Source organism: Limulus polyphemus, unplaced genomic scaffold, assembly GCF_000517525.1.
Source record: "Limulus polyphemus unplaced genomic scaffold, Limulus_polyphemus-2.1.2 Scaffold9384, whole genome shotgun sequence".
Lineage (NCBI taxonomy): Eukaryota > Metazoa > Arthropoda > Merostomata > Xiphosura > Limulidae > Limulus > Limulus polyphemus.
In genome coordinates this window covers 4,632-10,418 of record NW_013674994.1, presented here as the reverse complement: position 1 = coordinate 10,418, position 5,787 = coordinate 4,632, and the positions used below count along the sequence as shown (strand labels likewise).

Genomic DNA, 5,787 nt, shown 5'->3' with positions numbered 1-5,787 from the left:
TGAGAAAATACATTGATAGGCTAAACTTGAAACATTATCAATTTACAAGCCCATATTTATTACGAACTGTAATCTTATTCTGAACCGTCAATGCCTTGAGATGAACAGTATCACACTTCTTTCCCTAATACACTAAAAAAAGAATTGTGTGATGTTGTCTACAGGTTAACAAATTATTATTTTAAAATAAATATATAAAAATGTGTGTCATACTAACAAACTTTCAATTGAAATATAATTACTAAAACTTCATTATTCAAATCTAAGAAACATGCTTCTAAATTCCACTTGACACAAGATTATCCTCGTAGTTCAAGAGTTTAGGCTTGTATATAAATTAAGACTATATATATATATCCTTAAAGATAATGCAAACAAAAGTAGATACACCATAAGTTCTAAAAACACAGGTCTGACAAATTATTGGAATAAAATTGACAGTTAACTATGATTGTTCTTTCAGGTTTTGATTTATTTTATATATATATATATATATATAAACAAATGTTGTGCTATAAACGTAACTCAAAGCAAAATACAAATGATCACTTCCTAACATGTTTTTATTTAAGCCTACTTTAACATTAGCTTTAAATGTTGATGATATACATCAAACTAGATAAACTATTTTATATTTGAAACCATTTACAAAAGAGGCAGACATTTGCTAGCTAATTCTCTCATAAAAAACAATTAAACTGAACAACCACTCTTATTTCTAATTCCATGTTCTATTACAAATAACTTTTAAACATCTTCATCAGGCAGAACCTTTCAATAATGTGTTTTCTTACTAACTTGTACAAAGAAAACCCCCGTAAACAACTTACAAAACAATGAAAATAAATCTTTAATACCTGAATGATGTTATGCTAAGATATTTCACTACATTAGTAAATAAAACAGTTTTCTAACTAGTACTTATAACCAAACACACACACACACACAGTCAATGAGAAATATAACATTCTCAAGTTTTAAAGCTATTCATATTTATCTAGCTATAGGATAAAATCATAGCTTTATATATATATATTTATATATTTGCATTTTGTTTCTGAAATTAATATGGGTTATGTCAATAATTACTGTATACAAGAATATGAGCAAACAGTGCAATTAATGGTATTCCTTTCACAGTAGTAGAATGAGCTTTAATAAAAGATGTACACACGATAGTTTCTATCAAGCTATAAACCACAGATACAGGTGTAACATGAGAGTTGTTTAGCCTAAATAAATAACCAGTACAAATCATGTTATGTTAGGACAACCAATAATTACAAAAACAAAACGGAAAATTGGTTAATATACAATTCAGTTACCACACGGATAACGTGTAAAGCTCTCTGCAAAACAAAACCAAGTAGTTTTAATTTATGAGTGGTCTCAAATACACCAATCAAATGTAAAAAAAGTACATTAATACAAAGCTGTACCGATGACGTATTTTTTATATTCAACATTACATTCAAGGGATTTCATTAATATAAAAAACAGTAGCAGTGTAAATTTAACTGACAAAGTTAAAAAAAAATAAAACAATATAGGTATAACGTTGATTACATTCTGTGTGAAGTGCAGGTCAGCCTACATCAAAGTAGCCACATTTCACTAACATGTACTCCGTCAAGAGTGAAACATTTATTGTCTAATTAACTACAAGTTGACAAGGTTTTTTTTTAAGTATCGGTAACATCCATTCGATTTGAGAACTATTAGTATAATTGTTTACCTTTCTCGTGATTAATTCCTTTCAATAGTCAGTTTTAATTTAGTTCTACTTCGGAAATTAAAGTTAATTCTTTTCTTTACCTTTGAGGTTAATAATACAGAGTAACTAATCTCTAGTTAGTGGAAAACATTTTACTATGATACAAGGAAATCACATCACCCATAACTCGAGTATCCCAACAAGTAAGCACTGCCTATCCAGGGGTGGATTGGCTATTTTACAAAAGCAGTTAGGTTATCAGTTTGTTATCTTTACATTTGACGTTAATAATACAGAGTAACTAATCTCTAGTTAGTGGAAAACATTTTACTATGATACAAGGAAATCACATCACCCATAACTCGAGTATCCCAACAAGTAAGCACTGCCTATCCAGGGGTGGATTGGCTATTTTACAAAAGCAGTTAGGTTATCAGTTTGTTCCATGGTTCTTCCTTAATTTGAAATGACTGGACTTTTATACACGTGAAACAATAAATATATTAAAGATTGTGAGATCATCCCTTAAAGAGCTGGGCTTTGATTGTACACATGAAAATAATATGACATCCAATGTAGCTGTGTTTACAGTTTTATACTTATTCTTCCAATTTTATGAAAATCGCATCCCTGAATCTGTTATTTAAAGCACTTACATGTGAATAATGCAAGTTTTATTATTTGTATTGAATAAGTTACTTGATGAACCTTCTCTATTTGTATTTATGGCAAAGCTACTAAGGTTATCTGCTGCCAGCATCCTACCACACACTAACGGATTAACTGTCACCCTTATAACGCACTCACGGCTTAAAGCATGGGGAATACTGTGCCATCACACAAACTTGAGCACCATTCATTAACTCTGAAATCCAGAGCCCTAAGAAAGAGCCAAGTGTAAAGTTATTTATCTTTTATTATTTCACAAACTTTCGGCTACAATAATGGAGTCTTTGACAGGTGAATGTTCGTGAATATATATATCCATGTATATTCAAAAGTGGAGAAAGTCCAGTCAGTTATTTAATAATTTTATCACACAAACTCTTTAGATAAATTTAAAAGCAACACGTGATTCCAAGCTCCAGATTTAACCTGTATTATGATATCTGTGTGTTGTGTGAGGTTCGACCTTTCCACACTGGTAGGACTTGTACTTTTGCAAACAAATTGGTCAGAAAATGAAATCCAAGTAATAATTAGAACAAATGATACTTTAAACTGTAAAGTAAAAAAACGTTTTTGTTTAACACCCAGTCTACGAGTTGATGAGATTGAAATCGGAGGATTGGGTAGGCTACGGTGGATGCGATGCTTTTCAGTTGGAACAATAAAATAAGTACTCTGATAAAATGTTCAATTTTTTAACCTCAAAAAACTCGCCTATTGATTGTGTTTGGCCCTAAAGATGCAGTTGGCTTGGTCTTAGTTCCCCCTTAGACAAAAGGTGTTCATGTTTAGTGTTTGTTTTCTTTAGAACAAAGCCACATTGGGCTGTGTCCACCAGTTCATGTTTATACAGGTACTGCACTTAAGTCATCTTACAGTGATAAGTAAGATTTGTGAAGCCTTTCTCGACCACCTCTATCGAAAAAAAAATCAAAATAGCTTTATACAGTTGAAAAACCAAATCTTGTATTATGCAATCACTACTGGGTGTTGTGTAGAAGTTTAAATGAATTTAAGATTTTTTCCCCAGAACCTGGAAAGTACTGGAAAGTTGGCCACACTGGTGGACAATTCAGAAACCATATATTGCAAGGAGTTCCAATCTCTATTAATAAAAAAAAAAAAAATTAGTGGAAAGTTTTGTTTGGAAATCGACCCACCAAATACACGTGTAGACTGGGTGTTAAATTAAAAATACACGTGTAGACTGGGTGTTAAATTAAAAATATTTTAAACAAGTCTTCAAATACCTCAAGTAGTTATAATTTTACATATGGTTTTCAGCAGATTGAAGTCTTGATTAAATTCTGTTACAATGGGCCTTTTTTCATGTTATAAAAAATTTGTTCTTCATCTGGCTAAACTTACTTTTAGTGTAAGCTGACGTTTGGTATTTGTGTTGACGACCTGCAGCCACTGTTCTGAAAACTGGCCAGTTTTAAATTTATACAAAACTAGTTGGCTGAACTACAAGTGAGTGAGTACTAACTTATGTATAATAACTTTTTTAAAAGTCAGAAGTGGTTATAAAAAGTTCTGCAACAGGCTTACAGAATCCTTACCAAAATTTGTTAAAACAGTCAATTGTTATTATGCTATAACCCCCATAGTATATATATATATATATCTTAAATCATCAAAATTCCTGTAACTTAAAAAGAAACATTAATCCCCATGATGACTAAAAAACAAACAAAATCTGCACATTCAAATATTAGTTAAAAAACAAAGGGTCAGCTGCCTATACCATTGTCAAAAATTAAACAAAATAACTAGGCCTAGCCTTTTTATTCTTATTGCATGCTGGTTCTCACAAATGTTTAAATTGGACAATTGTCACTGAATGATATTATACACAAGCCAGAAGTCGCCTTGCTACTAGTAACACCGCAACAGGAATGGCAAAATGACTTGCATGCACAGCGAGTCTACGTATGTGAGAAACGACACGATGGGCACCCCCTCGGCCGGAAAATACCGTCCACGTTAAGTCGGTAATAAACACAGAAATACGTCACACTGTAGTGCTGTAAGAGCTATGACTGTAAGTGACCCGCTGACCATCAGGTTCCAGAGTAATATCTTCAGATGAAGCAAGGTTGACTATAATGCTTCCACTAGTTCTTTGGCTCTGGCTATAACTAGCCCGACTGTCTCTACTCAGATGGTCTTCCGAATCGGCTGTCACACTTCCAGGGCTAGGGGTTATGGGCCGGTAATCGTCTCCTATTGCAAGGCTTCGCTCGTCTGGTGGTGTACACTCACTAACTTGGTGATTTCCCAATGCTGACCCTCTGGTACCTTCCTCTATAGCCTTTAAATAAAGCACATGATTAATTAGTGCTGATTTCAAGGGAATGCCAATCTCATAACCTGAAACTTTTAAACAATTCAAAGACTTTTTTTTTTTGCACATAATACAAAATATATTTTTATTACAAAACACAATCAATTTAGAGTAAATGCATAATATACAAGTACTTACCATTTGCATCATTACTGCTTTATCCTGTTGGCTTTAACTGTCTCACTATAGGCTCGGTCAAAGTGACCGAGTTTGTAACCACAAAGTAACTATCGGCTTCTATATTATAACTTTTAATACACTAAGTGTATCTTCACAAAATTTGTCAAACTTTCAGTAAGTATACAAAAAAATCAGTTGTTTTTAAGTAAGTATTTTTCCGTAAACTTTGTCCATAATTATACGGTGTCAAAGCATTGACTGCTCCGAGTGCAAAGTGATTTCCATGTTTCATTTACGTAATCTTTAAAACCTCCTAAATAAATATCAAATGTTTTCTTCCAGTAAAGATATATATATTTTATCTGTTATTTTTTCTACTCTAACTATATTCATTCTGTCAATTTGGCTGACCTCATAACCACCATAAATCTAAATTAACTTTTCTTTTCTTTCTGGAGTAACTGTAAATTGTTAACATGAAACCAAATTTGTTTATCCTAAATAGTTTCTTTCAGCACTGGCTCGGTCAGTAGAATCGAACTCGTAACCATTTTGTGCTTATAGTTTTCATGCTATAACTTTTAAATTAGTAAGCAAATGTTAACGAGATTTGGCACATTATCAGTAAACATTACAATGCTTTCATATGCAAAATATCAGGTTTGTTAAACAATGTTTTTCTTATGCATTTTTCTTTTCACATGTTGCCTATCCAACATGCATGCTAATATTTCATTTTGAGAAAAAAATACTTTTATGCATCAGAAAATTTTGAAATTTCACATGCAAAACCTTTATAATGTCCAGGTAGTTATCAAACATTTCTTAAGAAAAAACTTTATATTTTATCTGTTATATTCAGTAATGAATATCTGTACGGGTTTGGTAAATTGGACCAATCTCGTAATCACCATAAAAAATTAGGAAATAAATATAA

General features: G+C 32.0%; 1 long non-coding RNA gene across 1 annotated transcript; it reads right to left on the bottom strand.

The window, feature by feature from the left end:
• Window positions 1–2,150, bottom strand: LOC111083400. Its single transcript, XR_002609017.1, has 2 exons — window positions 1,991–2,150; window positions 1–1,815 (listed from the first exon to the last, which is right to left on the bottom strand). It is a non-coding gene; the product is annotated as an uncharacterized LOC111083400 (long non-coding RNA).
• Window positions 2,151–5,787: the final 3,637 nt, after the last annotated feature.